This window comes from Melanerpes formicivorus, unplaced genomic scaffold (assembly GCF_026170545.1).
Source record: "Melanerpes formicivorus ecotype bairdi unplaced genomic scaffold, bMelFor1.0.p_v2 SCAF_25, whole genome shotgun sequence".
Lineage (NCBI taxonomy): Eukaryota > Metazoa > Chordata > Aves > Piciformes > Picidae > Melanerpes > Melanerpes formicivorus.
In genome coordinates this window covers 8,964,695-8,985,048 of record NW_027142377.1, presented here as the reverse complement: position 1 = coordinate 8,985,048, position 20,354 = coordinate 8,964,695, and the positions used below count along the sequence as shown (strand labels likewise).

The following is a 20,354-nucleotide window of genomic DNA, read 5'->3' as shown; positions in this document are numbered from 1 at the left end:
TAACTCTATTTAATGATAATTTATTTTTGGAGATAACACGGACATTATAAAAGAGCAACCAACTAATAAATAACTAAACAAAAGCCAGCTAATAATGACAGCAGAGAGCAGTCCCTCCTAATATATGGCAAAACAAGGGGGATGAATAACTTTTTGAGGCCTGCCCTCATGAAAGAGTGGTGGGAGATATAGCGAAGGTGAGCTTTTATTGATCTTTCAGTTTTGCAGATAATTCACTTCTACATCCCCCTACGGAGGTTTTTTAGCAAATGCTGCTGAACTGAAACTGGAAGTAAGAGGAAGAGAACATTTCATTTCCAGTCCTGCCCAGTTCTCATGGAGCTGCTGGTTAGTGTTACTTAAAAAAAAAAATTGAGGTTTGCTGAGGAGTCCATCAAGGGCACCTTTTATCTGCCTGCAACATGTATTCCTGCCCTGACCCAAAATTTACTTCATGAGGCATCAGCTCCACAGGAACCACTCCTGGGTAAATTTCTTTACAGGCTGCACTGAGGGTTGCCCCCACTAGATTTCCCCAGTTTACCTCATGTAAAGAAAAGGGAAAGTCAAAACAAATGAGGCACATTTAGAAAGAAAACATCATTTTCTCTGAACCAAAGATTTGGAAAGAAAATCCTGCACTTGTCTTGTTTCACATCTCACTCAGGATGAGAGGAAGACAAGCTTCATCTGGGCATTTTCATTCTCCAGCAAGCTGAATGGTGATTTGAGGACAAAAGAGGCAGCTTTCTTCCCTGTCTCCCAGCTCTGCATTATCCTACATCTGGCTTAAGAAGCTGGATCGGGCAACTAAAACAAGACTATATCATCCACAGAAGGCATTTAACACTTTAATCACTTTAAAAGCCCTTGGAATAATATTTAACAGGAGCCAGTGTTGAGATAAAATGCACTGTGGGGTTTAGTATGTGGTAGTGGTAGGCATGTGAGCGTAGATAGACACTTTAAATCTGCTCGAATTAGAGGGAAATTCAATTGGACTTTCACATACCTATGCTCATTTGTGAGCTCAGAAAAAAAATCTTAAATGGAAAAATTTCATCTTGCTTCACCATAATGAAGTGGAAGTTTTTAACACCACAGTAGGAGCTAACAATGTAATGCTACCTCGCCTCTCTACCTTAGACATCAGGTCAGAGAAAATAGCATTTTATCTTATAATGAGGATACAACATCGAGCATTCACTACCACATTTTAGTATTCCCATCAACTAGATATTCCAGATCATAAGGGCAGCTCGTGTAATCATAATGTCAATGAGAAGGGCTGTTACGACTGAGACTAAAGATTACATGGAAAAAGCTGCTTTGAAACTGGTAATTATTACCAGTCCACTAATAGCAAATGACGCATTACAGTTTCACCATATAATCTGTATTTCACTCAGCTCCTGCCAGTACGGCCCTTAGTATATTACAGCGCTCACGAATTCTAAATTCCTAAACTACAGTCATCAATAAATGTGTTACTTGCCATAATTTGCAAAATTACTTTGTTCATAACAGCTTTGACTTTTATAAGGACCAGAATTGATTTCTTGCATGACAAAATTAGGGCTACATTGATTTAGTGGAGTGCGAAATGCAGTATTATTCTTCATTTGTTTGCCTGGAAAAACAAGTTTTCAGTCCACCATCACACTTGGTAATCGAGATAATCATTTAAATTTAAAATCATGTTTATGCACCAAACTTCCCTAAACAGCCCATGATCTTCAAGGGAGCAATGTTAAAACCAGAAAATAAAATAAAGCAGCGAAACAGTTAAAATTCAGCAGCCGTTCGCTTCCACCTCCTGTTCTGAAGAGACGCGATTTCTAATTTGTCTATTAGTGCTTGATTAATTATGAAGGCTATTGACTGACCGTATCACCACTTAGAGATACGTTCCAGTCTGATGCAGACTTGCCAAACTGCAAGAATTATGGCACTTATCCACACATTGCCTGCCAGTGGCAAGATGGGTCCTTACACTGTCGCAGCAGCCCCTGGTTTTCTAAGGGACATTCCTTCCTCATGCCCCACCACCATGCTGTGGTATGGCATTCAGGTACCCCCTGAAACCAGGCAGGATTGCAGGACCCAAAGGCCGTGGATCCACTAATGTCTCCTAGCTATGGACAACTACCCTCTGCATCCACTAAAGCTAAAGCATCTGAGCAAGACCACAGTAAAGCAAGAAAAGCGTATCAGAATGATGCACTAGTAGCTGGCTCTGGCCAAGGACAGAGATGGAGAAGGTTCCACAGGGCATTTTGTGCCTCATGGGGCAATGTGTCGGAACAGGGCAATGTTATTCAAAGCAGCATTGTGACACCATCGGTGGAGTTCACTTGATTTCCAAGACAATAGTAGGAATCCCCCAGATCCAAACGCCAAGTAGTCTCCACTGAACCAGCCCTCCTGGGCCACTAGCAGGAGCTGGAACCTGCATCTTCAGCTGCCTCACACTGAACAACTTCATGTCGAAAGAGGCCACCAGCTCTCACTCTGAGCGTTCCTGAAATACATGTCTCTCAGCTGTCCTACCATCATGATCAACACAATGTCTTTGGCTAAAGCATCACCTCCTCCAGCCCCACAAATCCTCTGTAGGGCAAAGCATGAAATACCAGTGAAAATCATTCTAACCAGCTCAGAATACAAGGAAAGCACGCACTGTTTGCCACCAGAGTCAGTTCTCACAGCTAACCACACTCACAGATACTGGGGTCCACCTGAACTTCTCTGGCTCCAATCTCTACCTGTTCTCTTTCACTGTTGGGGGGGATGGAGGGGGGAGGCACAATAAACTGAAAAGCCCTTTGATATGCAATGTACCCCCACCCCATGCACCACAGCACACTTTGAAATTTTGTTATGCTTCCATCCTGAAGCTACCCCTCCATCATCCTCCACTACTCAGGGGCCAGCCTAGTCCTTTCACCCTACCATTATGCTCAGGAGTTGGCTTTCCTCTAAGCCTCCTGCAGAGCTGCTGCCTTCTGCAGTAGCATATCCCAAATGGCCCATTTGGCCCAAATTCTGCTCTTCTAGCCAAAGACCATGTCAGGCAGTACCCAACTATGCTCCCAACATGCCCAGATCACACTATAAACCTATCCCTATTGTTCCTCACCCATCCTCCCAGCTAATTAGCCACAGTTGCATATTCATTTCTAGATTACCAATGACATGCTAACCACCACTGAGGCTCCCATCAGTCCCTGCTGATCTCCATTCCTGCTTCTCCAACCAAGGGCCCATGTTCCCAAAACTTTTGGCCAGCTCTGAATCATCTGTGCCAGCTCTATCACCCAGGACTTGGTCTCCTGATATGCTGTCACACAGCGCCACATCCAGCACCTTGCAGAGTCTATTTCATCTACATTTATCAACCGCAGTTGTCATCTGGAAGAATGAAGTCAGGTTTATTTGACAAGATCTATATTCCATAAATCTAACCTGAGTGGCATGAATTATATTTCTATCCTTTAATTCTTTATCAATTGAATCTTATATTGGCTCTTCAATTATTTTGCCCAGAAGAGATAAGTAAAGTGTTGCCAACTCTCCCATGGTTACCCTGACCAGTTCTTGACAGCACTTTCCCAGTCCATAAGCTTTATTTAAACCCAGCATCACATGTCAACTTTTTAGAGATTCTTGGATGCAAGCTGTCAGGGACTTTTCATTTGAAAATATTTGTTTCTATTGTATAAAACCCTTCTTGGCTACTAATGAGCTAGAAAAAATGTCATCACTCACATAACACTGCTGTTTTCCAGGTCTACAACACAAATACTCATTAAACATTTCTACCTTACTTCTTTCTCTATCCGTTACTTCAAGGTTTTCTCTTTTCTCTAGGACTCTGATCAGCTCTCCTCCCAGACCATGCCAGGCTCAAGTTTTCCTCAGCATCTTCAGCTTCCCTCACTAGTTCTCTACCCATCATAGTTTCTCCCTATGATTGATTGCTATCCATTCTCAATTTTTTTAATTGTCATATATTGATTTTTGTAATATCTAATTGCTGATCTCATCTCACCACTGAAGCGAGTGAAGTGGCTTTTGGATTTGGGCCAAAGTTGCCTTCTCCTTCCTGGGCAGCTCATCAACACTTTACAAATAGCTTCCAATTACCAGTAGCATTTTTGCATTTACATTTTTCCTCCCAGTCCATTTTACTGCTCCTTTTCCCCACATTTAGGAAATTACCCTGAGGGAAAATACATGGGGATACCTTGTACCAAATAAAGATGTGGGGCCAATATGAAAATTGACTGGTCTCACCCACTGCTATGTATTTATTCCTTTTCATAGCTGGCAAAGGACCAGTGGCAGGGCACAGCATCTCACTACAGCACCAGTGTTTAGTGTTTCTCAAGTTATTGGCTTCTGCCTAAAAATCAGCAGAACTGCTCTTGCCTGCCATGCCCCCAAAAGAAGCAGTTTATCCAGTGACACACAAGTGGCAGATTTAGCTTCTGATCCGAAAAATGTTAACAAATAAGTGGGATGGATATTGCCATTTGAGTGCCTTTAAGGGCAGTTGGCACAATTACTCAGTAAAATATGGAGAGATGGTTGCTTTCAGCATAAAGGGCTTTTTTAATGGTTAAAAAAAAAAGGCTCTTCTGTGCTGTGCTCACAGATACACCCAGCGGGCTCAAAGTCCAACCAAAAGCAAGCCAACGCCTCCAGGCACAATATAGCTGGCTCCAAGCAAGACCCACAACCATGTCCACATCCACAAGCAGCAAAGCCAGACAAGATGCTGGGGAGAAGACCAGCTGGGAGGAGAAGCTGTCACATAGATGCCACTGCTGGGAGGGGAAAAAAAATAAAAATAAATGGATTTCTGGAGCTAGGCATGCAAGTTCAGGCACTGCCAAGTGAGTAATGGAATAATCTGCATGAGTGTGCCAATGTGCTTTGGAAGAGCTTCCTTCGTTTCTCAAAAGTCAGGGCTGGATCCAGGAAAGCTGCTTGCTGGACACAGCAGTGCTCTACGGAAAAGTGACACGGAAATACCCCATGCAGCAAACTCTCAGTGCCCCCATCCAAAACAGGCAGTCCATGGTGCAGGACACTGTTGAGGAAGAGCCATTAGATTAAGGAGTAAAAGGTTAATATAAGGTGTATTTTACCACAGGGCACTGTAAAGGCCACACACAAACATGAAGCGTTAGAGACACCCCAGCTTTCTCAGCGTTTCCAGCAAAAAATCAGCAGTGTAAGCAGTGACTGCACATATGCCAAAATGTTCACGAGGATTTCATTCACAGCTGCAGATTTACTCTCTTGCAGAAATCACCCTGTCAGAGGTATCTCTGAGCACAACAGATTTGTCCCTCCCTGCCTAGATAGTTCAGCAGCATTGCTTCACAAGTCAGCACCACCACCCCTGGTGGCTTAGCTCGTGTGTTCTCCTTGACCCTCCCCAAAAAAACCTGCAGGTTTAGGAAAAGCCAAGATGTCTTTGAGCTACCTGCATCTACAGGGCATATACATGCCTTTTGCTATCAAACTGCAGAGAACAGAAGTTAAAAGCAACTCAAATACCTACAACATGTAGTAAACACCCTCCTCTCTTCTCCTTGCCACCAAACAATTATCAGAGGGAAAGCCTGAATCAAACACAGGATCTTCTTTGTTCAGCTTTAATGTCAACTGACTGCTTGATTTTTTGACTGATAAATTTGGAGTTCTTACGGTATTTAAAGGGGAGGAAGAAAAAAAATTGAGCTAATTGTTACTAGTTGTACTTGATTCAGCTCTTCTCCATCTGGCTTGTCACATCTCTTTCTCCCTTGTTTGTTTTTTCCCCTTCTCCTTCTCTCTTTTGGAAATCCATACTGTTGAAATTCCGTTCAACTGAAAACTAGAAATGTTAAATGGCTGGGACACAGGAAGCATCACAGGGCCAGGAGGTACGTGAATCCACTCCATGCTCAAAGCAGCCCACTTCTCCCTTGTAAGAAACAGCTGCTTTGGCATGACTCACCTTTTCCTGTTGGTTGGTAGCTTAAGTTTAGATGGGAAACTCTAACTGTCCGAACACATTTTTTCTTTCTTGCACTAATTCCTCCTCTCAGTACTTCAGTGCTTTATTAACCTGGTTCATCTTTAACCAGTTATAAGTAGCTTTTACTACTGTTAGCATCAGCATTGTCACTGTTGTTGTCATATTAATTATATAATAATTAATAACAGCACTAGCTGCATTTATGTACAACAGGAGGTTTTCTCTCTGACCTTATCTCCCTTTCACTAGATGAATCAGATTCAGAAACACTGAAGAACAAAAATGGCCCCCAAACTCTCTAGGAAGTGACACAGGGTTGCTTGTAGAAGAAGAAGCAACACTGCTGTTGTGCATCTGAAAAATAAAATTCTTAAAATCAAGCCCATTTTGTGGTAAACAGAGCTGACAGTGAGTCCTGGCACCAGCTCAGTTGTGAAAATGTCAAAAATTTAGAAGAATTTTTGCTTTGTGGGACTCTCAGCTCCCCATTTGCCGTCTTTACCAGCCTTTCCTTATCTACAGCTTCTTGACACAAGACTTACTGATATGCCTAAATATCATTCTTTTTCCTGCATATTACAACTCCCTGAAATCATTTGAATAAAACTGGCAAAACATTTTCTAAGCTGAGCCTCAATAATGCCACTTTTTTTTGTCACAACTCCTTTTAAAAGCTCCTCTTTTAAAGAAGAACAGGGCCAAAACAGTAACATGCAAACTTCAACAAGAAACCCAAACAACATCAATAATAAAAATAAAGGTACAGCTGTCATTGCCTTGCCACATTCAAAGACTCAGACTGGAGTTAGAAACTCCAGGAATTCACCTTTTTCTGCCAAAACTAAATCTTCTTCATGTTTTGCAGCACTGCTCAGGTTTCAACACAGTGTAAGCTTTTTGAGCTTCAGGAAAGAGCAAGTGGGAAGGCATGGATGCAGGGAGGCCAGTTTCTCCCTGCAGAAGAGCAATGTGCAGCATCCTTGCATGGCATGCAGGTGGGAATAGGGAGGATTCCAACATGGAAATCCCAAAGAACATCAGGCCCTTGCAGGAGAACTGCAAACTTCATGGATGACCATTTTGGTTATAGCCTCAACATGTTTTCATAGAATCATAGAATTATTCATGTTGGAAGGCATCTTAAAGACCATAATGTTCCAATCCTCCTGCCACAGGCATAGACACCTTCCACTAGACCACGTCTCAAAGCCCCATTCAGCCTGGCCTTGAACACTTCCAAGGATGAGGCATTCCTCTGGGCAACCTGTTTCGATGTTTCACCACCCTCACTACTTCCTAATGTCTAACCTAATCTGCCCTCTTCCCATTTTAAACCTTTACCCTTCATTTTGTTTGTTTACTCATTCTTCTAAGCAGAACCAAACTCCTAGCACCTAGATTGTCTCACCAAGATACATTTTGTTAACAACCAACAAAACACACCGTTTGGAGAGGGATGAGGTGCTGAGGTCCCACCGGAGCACGCCAGCACTGCCAGGCATATCGGCCTGACCTCAACGTCTGTCACCATGTGCAATGCAATTACATTTGGCCACCAAGAAAACTTGCTTCAAGCTCCAACTTGGCAAGTAAGGTATCAGGCTGTGACTGATTTTGTGCTTTTTAAAACTTAAGGGGGGTGAAAATCTGTTGCAGTTTGATTAGCAAGGAGCAGAAGAGACCTGCCATTGGAAAACAATGTGGTGCTTTCAATTCAGCTTCGAATGAAGTTTGAAAGGAAATCCTTCAAGTAAAGAAGGGCTGATTACACACACCAATATACTCTATATAATAACACTACATGGATGGAGACACAGAGGTAATGTAGGCTGTAGCGTTGTATGGGTAGTAGCTCCATCAACTTCAAACACCAACAGTGAAACCTAAAGGATGAACTACATAATGTTGTCAGCCCTACAGGAGGAACTCCTTACTGATACCATCTCATTCCTCTAAAAATATCAGCAGACCAAGTAACCAAAATCCCAGAGTGCAGGGTTACCTGCTCACCTCTCCCAGGCTCTCCCAGGCAACGTCTCTTGAGCACAAGCACAGGGTTTGTAAGCGAATGGGCTCACACAGGAGCGGCATCACTGGGATGACACCTGCTAAATCAGTTCCTCCAGATGTACCTGGCACCAAGTTCCTTCTGAAAAGTCCACCCAGCCTGTGACCAACTGAGAACCAAACCCTGCCCCGAAAAGAGCATCAAGGCCTTCTCAAAGCCAACCTGACTCTTCAGCAAACAATACCTGGTTCCAATGGTCTGTACTTACACATTTATCCAGCGGCTGCCTGGGACAACCAGGTCACTATTACACTTTTCAAAAGCAGTGTTGTAATGACACAGATACAAAGAGCTTCCAAATTGTTTAAATCACTCTCATACACCTATGTTTAATTACTGTTTCCTTTTTCACTGTTTCCTCCCCAGCTGGCAGCACCTGAAGAAAAGGCAGGATCCCCTTCAAAAAGTTTCTTGCAAAGGAAAGAAAGGAGATACTCTAGCATGACATCTCAAGTCATCCTTTCTGGTGTGGGGTAAGATGTGACACATGACTCCAAAGTCCAATGGTGCCAACGGTGGGGTGTTTCGCCTGTTTTGTATCATGGTTTGGGTACTTTGTCATTCAACCATCACCCTGCACAGGTGAAGGCATGTCATGGAAGCTGCTCTGGAAAGCACACTGTACACAAAGGCATCTCTTACAAATAGAGCCTCTCAGGTGCGAAGCCAGAATGCTGCTCTTACAGGGTCCCTTCTCCATCCCCTTCTCTTCTGCTATCGCTAATGCCTCAGGCAGGGTGTTGGTGGAACCAAAAAGCCCCAGCCCCTCACCCATGGACCTTGAGAGCCTTATTCTACCTTTCTCTTTCCCAATATGGATCCTCTTCAGACTCTGCTTTTTCCCAGACTCCCCCTTTGGCTCCCTTTCCTCTTGCTTTCAAATTAATACTGTTTAGCCAGCAGCAAAGCATCTTGACAAAGTGGGTCAGAGGAACTGCAGGTTCCCCCAAAAGACACCTCTGCCTGCAAATCATCCCCCAGGAAGGCAAAGGTTTATTCTGTCCCTGAGCAAGTTCAATGTAATCATGGAGTTGCAAGAACAGCAAGCACTGAACCAGATCCTACGACACTTAGTTTCATAACTTGCACAAGCATTAGTGGAACTGAGGATACACAGTTTTCCCTCTTGCTTTGCAAATCAGACCAAAAGGTGTTGTAAAGTTGTCCAGTCTTCTCCAGTTATTCTGTCTTCCCTCCACTGCTGAGATATCCGTAAAGCTGAAAAGTATTTGATACTTGGAATATCTGGAGTTTGGAGGATGTGAGGCTTGCAAGAACTTCTACATCTTTATTGTGTTCTAGGGGCACCGAGAGCATTTACTATACATATATCGCATCAAGGCATGCAAAAACGGCATAGGAAAATTTGCCGCTTCAAGCTCGGGAGCTTAAATTCCCAGAGAGGCAGAAAAAAAGAGTTAACTATCTTATTTATAGATTTGCAGATGAAATCCACCAAAACGAGCCCCCCCCACTAAGAAAAACCCCTCCCTTTATGTCAGTAAGGCTGATTCAATTTCCAGGCTTGCAAGGTCTCCTCTCGCCAAGTATTACCCGACCCCAATAACACACACTGTTCCAAGGTTAAGATCTGTTTCCTTACAATAATGCAGAAAGCTGTTGTTTCAGTTGTGGCTGCAGAACTCAGCTTTGAAGGACAGGTTAGTACCACACTACATTTAACTGGATTCAGTTCATCTGATTATACAGTGCCTTGCTTTCTGGAATATGTAATCATCTCTTTCTGATGACATTTTAAATATCCAACTAGACAAATAATTGCAGCAATAATTGATAGCTGAGTCAAGCTGGAAGATTATTGATTGGCACAGTACCCGCGCTGAAACAAATGTTCATCTTTCAAACATTACAGTGAAGATGCTTAAATCTAACTTTTGCTGATAAATGATAAAAATGTGATTTACTGATAAAACCACCTGAACAGAATAGGCACTTTGGGATCTGATTACCTGCTGAAATTTTTGGAAGAAAAAGTAGGCATCAGGATTTATATTCTATTTCAGGTGAATAATTGCCAAGATATGAATAAGCAGCTGAACATAAACACACAGAAGTCTTAAAGAGTTGCAGATTAACTCTCTGCCTTCCTCAGTGGTATGTCTCTGTTTCTAACCGCTGCTTACATAGGAATTTATCCTGCCACCTTCCCAAGGATGCCTCGCGTGGGTCTCATTATCGACAACGGGAGTTACATATTGAGAAAGATCCCCCCCTGTTGTTTTCCCAGCAGCTCAAAGCCCTTGCTTTAAATGTGCATATTCTTACTCTGCTGTGACTGCAGCTGAAATGATGGTTTGATCTCATTTGCTGTGGTGTAAATCAGGAGTACCAGTGCCTGAACCTGCTGCACTGCATAAAAGCAGCAGGAGGGAGGTCAAGATCAGGTGCATTTCCAAACTGCATTCACTGTCTTGAAGGAAGCGGGGGGGAGGGGGGGGTTTTAATGCTGAAATAAAACCACTTTTCAGCTCTTATGACACAGGGGGCTGTTAAATGTGGGCTTTCTTTACATTATGATATTCCAAACCCCACAGCACTGCATGTACATTGCAGGGGAGAGAAAGGAGGAATTTCTCAAACTTACTGATTATAAAGTGGAGCAAGCGGCCACGGCAGAGAATCGCATGCAGGGAAAGGCAAGCGATGAGCTGCCAGTTAGGGTAGAAGAGCCGTCGCAAGGCAGAAGCCTGAAATTAAGGAAAAGCACCAGAATATTTGAGCAGGGAACAAAGAGCATAAATTCCAGAGTAAGAGATGAAAAATGCACTGAAACGTTTTGAAACTGAGCCATTAGGAGCTGATTGAGTCTCAGGGCTACTGTTAAAAATCAGCCGCTTGTTAGATGTGGCGATCAGCTGAGCCCTGACACTTAAGGCATACGAGGGGGCTTGTCGAGTGGCTTCACTCTAATTTAGAGATGCTCAGTTAATTAGAAAGCCCTCAGATTTTCTGCAAATGCAGAGCACTATTGACAGCCTGTGCTTTTGATGCTTTCCGGGTGACAGTTGCCAGTTGCCAGGCTGACCTTCACAGCACTGGCAGGGCTGCCCAGACCCTTGCCATGCTGGGGAATTCAATCACCTCTGCCAGCACTGGTGGGAAGTCACAAGTAAGATGATTCCATTCTTACACCCCATTTCCTTCTCTGAAAAAAAACACTGATGAAAATCTACATTTGCTTAATGTTGTACATAGCTCCAGCTTTGAATTATTATTATTTCTGCCCCCTCTTCATCAAGTGAATGTCATAGGACAGCCCAGGACTTTGGGGTGGAAGTTTATGAAAGGTTGCAGCAGCAGAGGTTGGGAGAAGTCCATTACAGCACGCAACTTGCTTAAACTGAACCCACAGCCAAGACTGTGGCAGCAGAATCTCCTTTTGAGGTCTTCATCTGCCCTGATACCTATAACAAGTAGCAGTGGCAGCCAGGGATGGAGCCCCAGTCCAGGGGACAGTACTCCCAGAGCTCCTCCAAGCACTTAGCACATCCTAACTATGAGGATGCCTCTCCTAGCCTCAAGGTCTGGTGATGTTCTCCAAGCAGAAATCACTGATAATACACATTGCAGGACAAATGCTAATAGAGGCAACCACTGAACAAAATGAGTCTTGTTTGGAAATGCAGGGAGATGAGTGGAAGTTACACTGACAACCCAAAGGCAAGATGACAGACCTGCAGTCACACAGGGAGTCAGCAGCAGACACTAGAAAATTAACTCTCAGGAACAGTCTAGCATTGGCAGGGAAATGAATGAGATGATCTAAGAGATATTTTCCACCTCTAATAGGATTTGATGATGATTTTGCATAGGCTTTTGTGCTAGCCTGGCTTTTGATAAAGGCATGGTGTCTCTTTTCAACCCACATGCAAGGGAGAGATTAATAAGTTGCAGACTCGGCCCACCTCAGCTATAAATGGTTTCTGTGCCTATAGGGGGAAAAAAAGCCAAGCTATGACTGACAAAAAAAAAAACCACACCAACCACCAACAATGGACTGAGTGCAAGGTAGGGCTTCTACACCCAAATCTTCAGTTATTAAGAGATTTAGAATGGAGAGAAAAATTGTCCTCCAGCATCCATAAAAGCATCAATTTACTAGCCAGATGGGGCAGTAATGCACAACCTGTGGCCAGTTTAGGAGCACTGAATTGAGACCTTTCCAGAAAGAGCCCTGCTGAGGGCTGTGGGACACAAGAGGAGATGAGATGGCTCTAGTACATCTGGCAGGTCACTTGTGCCCCATGTAGAAGCAGACATACACGCTGGCAGATGAAGACAGCATTCATTTGGGAAGACCTGGCATGGAGACTTCTGTCCACTCACAGCCTCAGATCAGCAGAGGGTAAGATCAGACGACTGGCCTCAGAGGATGGATTAGATAGCACCCGTGGTAAAAGAATAAAATGGAAACAAGAGTTTTTAGTGTATGAAACAGGTAGTAGAGAATCTCATGTTTTAGCAAAATTAACATTTTCTTACAGGAAAATACAATTAAATATTTAACTACCAGCACTTGGATACCAGCAATAGTGATTAAAAAAAAACCCTAATCTCACCTGATTAATTGAATAACCTTCTATGTAGTCTACATGGTCATACCACAACACTATACTCTTTCTTGGGACAAACGCCATGCCAGCACAACCTCTACATCCACATACATAGGACAATTCATCTGGCACCCATGGGCCAGTTCTCACTGGCATCCCCACCCTCAAATGCCAACCTAGTCTCCCATAGGGCAGCTTTGCTTTTCAGGAAAACCAACCCACAATGTCAAAGATGAGCAACCAGTTACATCTCCACATCCCTGGAAATGATCTATATCTGCAGCCAGTATTTCAGGTTCAGGGCTGCTATTATTTGCATTGCAGCCAGGTCCGGCAGCCACCACAGGCGACCAGAGCCCTTCAGAGCACAGCACTGCACCCATAGATAACAAAACAACAGTTCCTGCACCCCCAGAGCTGGCAATTATCATCATTGCTATTATAGCCTGATGAGAGGAGCTGCCAATTTAAACAGGCTACTGCTTTGACGCCAACACTTCCCACTCCTTGGGCTTAAGAGCGCTGAATATTTCAGCAGGTACGCGGCAGAAGTTGCAATTCACCCAATTCCGGCCACGTCTCATAGCGCTTTTGAAAACCACAGCAGCATATTCATGGTTGGAATGAAAGAAATCAGCCTCACGTCATTTTTTAGTAATAATACAGTAAGAGAGTAATAACATTAAAAACAATTAACACCAAGATGTTCTGCTTAACCACACCTTAAGTCCGAAAAGCTCAGTGTGGTCTGCTAATGGCCATTAATGACATAAAGGCTGTACAGGGAGTGGCAGTGCTGCCCATGGTCCCGAAAGGGCATTTTCCAGCTGCTTCCCTCTGGGCCATCGTTTTCATCCACCATAGCATCAGGCAAACACATGGATCACACCTGCCATATCCAGCATCTTTTATCTCCTGCACCTGAGCCCACACACTCCCCAGAAAGAGTTCTGGGCACTGTGGTAATGGGCAGCAGCTCAATGTAAGCAGTCCTTGAATCATCACTTTACCTGCATGTTTTATCAGAAAACACCCCATTCAGGGGCAGCCTGGGAGACGGCCCTGAATACATGGCAGGTCTGAAACTGCCTTCAGCTTCACCTCAATCCTTTTCTGATGTCCTTGGCCATCCAGTTAAGATCTGACAGCATTTAAAGATGACAGTGCTTGAGGTAATGGGACAATGCCATAACAGGATTACAGGAAATGTGAAAGAAAGGACATACGTACATAATGTCATTTAGGTAATGTCATCTATGAACAGGTTCTGCTGCAATTTTTGCTGACAAAGAAGTCTGTCTCACTTATACAATTCCTTTTAAATTCTGTTATTGCCATAAATAGTTTTGCTTCTTTCTGAAAGAAAGCTTTTTAGACACGTCATTACAAATACTTTGTTTAACTTTGTCACTGGTCTGAGGCAAGCTATTCTGGAGGGGTAGGGAAAGCAACACAAAACAGTACAAAGTGGCAAGTGGAGCAAGGCAGCAGGATCAAAGGACACCCCACTGCCCTCCCAACCTAGATGCAGCACCCAGACTTTGTAAGATCCTCTCAATTAATTTTCACCCAGCTATTTCCTCCCCCCCCGCGCCCTTTTTCCATCAGTATTCCCTATCAGTCCCACCGCAGCTGCCCCCGAAACAGCTTCCTCATTGTCCCCCCACCAGAAGTGGTGTGTGTGTGCCAAGCAACTGACCACAAACAAAAGCTTGTTTGACCAACGCTTGCTCTGAAACAAAAACCCGTCTGGAGAAGGAAATCCCGCAAAGGAGGGGGGTGGGATTGATGCTGGGACAATTTGGAAGGCTAGCCCAGCATGCTCACCCCTGGGGACTCACATTCTTGACAGACAATGGTGTCTGGCCTCCCCATTCATAGCCCGCCTCACACCCCTCCCCAAAACCTCCCCCCTAAAAGCCATATTTGTTATACAGTCTGATAGGTGGGAGAGATGCTGTTAAACTGAGCCCACAACCATCTCACATGTGCTGCTCACAGTGTCTCAGGGCTAGAAGGTGGACAATAGAAGGAGCCTCTGAAGAACTCAGAGAAGGGTTTTCAGAGCTAAACTTACTGCTAGGAAATACTGGGATGAGTTGATCCCTTCTACACTGGATAGTGAAAATGGTCAGTGGGGTGGCTATCATGTCCCACTTTCTCAGGAAGCATTTTACTCTTTCTGAACAAAATGCTTCTTCCAAAATCCCCAGCCTTGCCTCAGATGACACCTTCCCCCGAGGCAAGAGAAAGCGGCTGTTACGAAGAAGCTGAGTCTTTACCCCCTGTACATCTGCCTGCCATTGGCATGTGAAGCTACCGATTAGAGGAAACACCCTCACTGGGCAGGCAGCCCCCTCCCTCGATAAGTACGGTTGGAAACCACAGGAGTTGCACAGGCTGGTTCGCACACCCTACACTGGCCTGACCATCTTATCCGTTAATAAACAGACGTTCAGGTCTTCGTCGCATTGAGCAATGTTGACATCTGCCTGTTTAGGCAACACGTTGGGCAGCAGCTGGGTTTGTGGCTGGGCAGCCAGCAGGGTTTGCTTGAAGGCTAGCTGTGGGCTTTGATGGGGGCAGGATCCTACCTCTGCCTGTCTGCCTGCCTGCCCAGGCTCACATTATTGCTGGAAGATGCTCCTAAGAGACATAGATATGGTTAAGTTCCTCACAAAGTCACAATACTTGGCCCTTGAACAACACATTCCAGTTGTTACTGAGCTGTCCCTGCACCACACAGAGAAACTGGCCAGTGGCTCTAGTCCATCCCCATGCACCTGTGGTCTGGTCACCACCTAAAGAGAAGCAAAGCTTTTGCCACGATGAAAAGCATTTCTCTAAAGCATATTTACCATTTCAATGCTGAGGCCACTCACCATGCATGGCAAGTACGTGTATGTTTGCAAACAGATGTGCAACCTTTCATTTCTACCTCACAGAAGTGCTTGTGCAGTTATTGTAATAAGGCATCTACGGGGTATGACCATACAAGGACAAACCACAAAATGGAGGTGTAGGTTTTGGTACTGTTCACAGAATGCCAGGGGTACAGCACAAATTTTGGGCCAAACCAGCAGGTTCCTGCTTTTGGAGTAGGACATGCCCCTCTGAACACTGTCTATTTGTCACTTTTGCTGTTGCGTGACCTTCCAGCTCTACAGAGATTCTTCTAGAGTCAAGTTTCTCCGTGGCTGAGAATATCAGAGGATACCAGAATGGGAGCCGAGAGGTAGGACCTGTCCCCTTGTAACAACTCCCACAGCATCCTGCCCACTTCATTAGGACATGGGAGTTATCAGGATCAGACCCATGCAGGTTGTAACTGGCTGTAGGGCTACAAACACAGTTGGGTGCATGTGTCTTGTGTTGTACATCCCTCATTTTCAAACAGTTTTTAGTTATGCACTTACTTTCCCATCTTCTCTAAAGCTGAGCTTTTTTAAGCCCTCCAAGCCAGTGTGTCCCTACAGTTACCACTTCTAGGACTTAAGATCAGGATGTCACATGCCACTACATCCCTCGAGACAGGGACAGAGCTGCTGCTGCAAGGAGTTGCTGGGGACTGCTTCAAAACCTGCCTACTCCACCTACGCTGCTTGCAAGACATCAAACAAAGTGCTTCTGGTCATAGAGCTGCACTATACATGGAGAACACTACATGCTTCTTCTTTACAGTTTTGTGAAATTAATAATGCCACCTTAAACTTGCCTTTAGTACTACTGTTTCTGTCTGCCTCCTCTGAAGCTGGGATGCTGCAGTTGTAGAGCACATCCCTGCTGGAAGCTAAGAGGCTGCCAGGGAAACACATGCACCTCTCCCAAGCCAATTAAGCATTTTTAAGGGCAACCCTATTACTTCCAGAAAACCAGCCCTAATCATTCTTACCTGGCAAAGCCTCTCTGAACACAGCAATGCCCCACAACAGCTGAAATAACTGCACGGAGGGAGTGAAGCTACCCCATCCCATCTGCAGCTGGGCGAGGCAGCAATCTGCATCTCATGATCAAATGAGGTGATTTTGACATAAGGTCTGCAGGTGAAATTTCAGGAACAGGGCGATTCCCGTTAGAACCCAGTCAGAAAAAGAGAGTTAATGCCCTTGTTATCTGGCTAGCCACATTGCTGCGCTGTGTGTGGTCCGTCCAGTGATACTGGCTGGTTGGGTGAGCATGGATGCTGCTGCACCAGCAACTGCAGGAGCAGGGCCAACCCAGCAGTCCCAGTGAATTTACCAGCCACCATGGGAAACCTGGCATTACTTCTCACCAGGAGCATCAGGAGGCAATTTCCCCCTCTCTGACTCACTCAATCCTTTTATTTCAGCTCCTCTATCCAAGCAGCATGTTTTCAGCAGCAGAGGGGATTGCTGCAGCTTGGGGTGGGGATGAAACAGCCTCGTGGCTCTACTCTCACTGCACAGCAATGGCTTCCAGGAGATGGGTTGCCAGGCACTGCCCTCTGATACCCAATGCAAAAAGGCTGCTGGAGAACCAACTGCTGGATCAGACATTTGAGATGCTGCTTCAGGAGTCCAGAGCCGAGGCACACAACCTATTTATAAAGTATATACCACTTTATTTTTTTTTTTTAATTGAAATACTAATAGGCAGAAAATCCACTGCAATTTGCTTTGTTTCTTTGATCATGGGATCAATAGCCTTCTTTCCCTAGGGAAAAACATATCCTAAAACCAAACAAATGTTGCACTGGAAGTAAAAGAGCCCACTCCTTTGAAATCTTGCAGCTGTTGGAAGACACACACTCATGCCCAGAAAACCAAAACTGTCCTGAGCTGTGACACTGAAGGATACCAGGAGTCCCACAGCAGCCCCAGACTCCGGTTCCACAAACTTGCAAACGTTCTCCAAACTCCTAATTTTACAAACAAATGTGCACATTTGTGTGGACACCGGGTTGAGTCTGTTACTGCTGTGCTCCAAGTTTGCTGCTGGACAGTCATTCCTTTCCACTGATGGCATTTATCTATTCAAGTAACTTCCATGAAGCCTCCAACCTTCTCTGCTACTGACTCAAACTCTTGTTGGTTTTGTAGATCTTGAATAATCCCTTTGGCCTCATAGCAGAAAGCTGTGTGAACCTTGCCTGTGTATATTAGATCTGAAATGGGACTGAAGTCACATTTTCAAGTTTTATCCCAGAGTGCCAGCAGGATCCCATAATCCTATGGCTCAAAGAAAGCTTTAAGAAAAAACACAGATGCAGTGAGCATCACCATTAGAACATACACATCAGCAATGCCAGGCTACCTACATAAATGGATGCATATTCAGACTAATTTCCAGCAGAAGAGGCACATGACTTCTCTTTTGTGCTTAGTCCAAACACATTTACACCTGGCTCTGCACCCCACCTGCACATAAACCACCATAGTCTCCTAATCTCTCATTTTGGGTGACAACTGTCATTTTCCTATACAGGGCACGATGTGATGCAGAGTTGATAGGAAACCTCCCATAATCGGCTGCAGATCTGGGGTCAGACCCTCTGCAAGCAACCACAGGGAGGAGCAGCATTCCAGGTAAGGTGGGAATTTGAGCCTGGCATTAATATATGGCTCTCAAAGGCAGGGGGCAAGGGGGTAAACATTACCCCTCTACCCAGGTGGCCTTGAGCTTGTTCTGCCCACAATCTCACTTCTGCGGCTGTTCTGAGTCAGCCTTGTGCCACACAATTGCATAAATTCAGTGCTAAGCCTGAACTAATATATTCAGGCTCTTCACAGGGCTTATCGGCTCGAGCTGGGTGCTGCATGGGCTCGGCACCTACCCCGCTCCTGGCTGGGCAATGGCGCAGGTCCAGCCAGCTCCGAGCATAAACACGGCTCGCTTGCGTCCGCTGGCAAAACGCACATGAGCTGCAAGAAGCACGCCTCGGAAACCCTGGAAATCTGACAGCTTTTTGTGTTGTAATAATGCAATTCAAAAGACTATCAGGATTGTATAAATATTTGTACAGACACTTATCACTGCGGCAGTCAGATACTGGGTCCCCCTGAATCAGCTGATCAGCTTCAAGTCCTCGCCTGCATTTGCAAAAGTCTGCTAACCAAAACCGTGCAACCCAAACGTAACCGTCAACACAGTGAAACATAAATCCTCTGTTTATACAAACAGGCTCCATCCCCTACCTTTCCTACTTGCTGGACAGATGTCAGCAAAATAAAATAAAAAGTGAGATCAGATTCCCAGCCCACTAAAAGAACCCAAGCAGGATGCACATTTTAGACAAGGAACTAATTAATTATTATTATTAATGCAATGAATGCTCCCTATGAAATGTTTGGACTTTGCCACTGTAATTATTGCCAGTCATGTAGCTCTCAGCATTCAGAAATTAGTACTGCATTGTATAGTCCAGTTTGAGGGGGGTTAATGAGAAAATACTTTCACACTGGACTTCTTATTTTCCAGTGGCACAGAAAGGCAGGAGAAGGTCTCTTAATATTCATGTCCATTTCCCTCTCTGAACAATTACAAATACTGGTTTTTTTTCAACAACACATTCAGTTTTCATAATGAAAACTCCTCTGCTGTCTTTCCTCCAGTACAAGCTCGTCCATGTTCCAACACCCTTTCCCATGCAAACAGGTGCCTTACTCTACATCAACGCTTCAGCTATTCTCATCCTTGCAAGCTAAGCCATCAGTTTCTTAATGAGTAGGCACCTATGTAAAGCATCTCTCACCCAAATCAATGGGAAACCTCTTATAAGGAAGAAATCAACCACAGCACAAAGGCTACAACACCTAACCCTAACAAAGGACCGGTTTCTAATCCCTTTATTCAAGGTCCATTCGCTCCAGCCAGGGTCTGGCAGAATCCAGCCCTCTATCCTCTGTCTCCACGAAATGGTTCAAAGATATGAAGGATTATTACTAATTTGGAAAGAAAGCACCCAAAACATAACATGATTCCATCGCTTTTACTCACAATGAGCAAACACCTGAAACACCAGGCAGAGGACTTCTAACCTGCTTAGAAGGAAACTGGACACAGCTCCTACCTGCTAGAGGCACCATCAGAGCTTCATAACCCTAGCTCCCCACCTGGGTGAGCTTCACCTGCCTCACTCTTCCTGGGAATCAAAGCACGAAAGCTCAGGTTCAGGGATTTCATTTTAATCTTCTCTTTACCCTCAGATGGATGCGCACAATTGCTCAGTTTTGCCATCCCCAGCCACTGCTGATTTAGCTAATGCTCTGTTCCAGCAGGAAACATCTTAACTCTGAAGATCTGATGATTGCCCCAGCAATCAGTTGTTCAAATAGTTGAAAATTAAGACTATTGCACACAAAGTAAATTAAGTAATTTTCTACTCTCCTAGGGTCTCCCAAGTCTATCCGCTTTCCCACGACCAGTATGTCATGCTATCTCATTACTGTAAAGAAAATACAGCTCCGTGAGTCCTTTAAGTGGACTACCCTCAAAGACTGGGGGGAAAAATGATCTTAAACACAGATCCCACTGCAAATGATCAGCAGAATATGTTTATCTGCTCCTGTGCTCAACTCTCACACCTCAGGCTGCGCAAAGCCCCGTGAGCCCCCAACACAATGTATGCAGCCTTTCTCCGTGACACCAACTTTTTGTTGATGATGATGGTTTTGTTCACTAGGGTGCCAGCAGAATCAGGAGTGAAGGAAGACAGCCATCA

The 20,354-nt window shown here is 44.6% G+C and overlaps 1 protein-coding gene across 4 annotated transcripts in view; it reads right to left on the bottom strand.

Moving 5' to 3' along the window:
- The window catches only part of BCL11A (BCL11 transcription factor A), a 71,908-nt gene that overhangs the window by 11,026 nt on the left and 40,528 nt on the right, over positions 1-20,354 (bottom strand). The gene's annotated exons all lie outside the window — the stretch shown is intronic.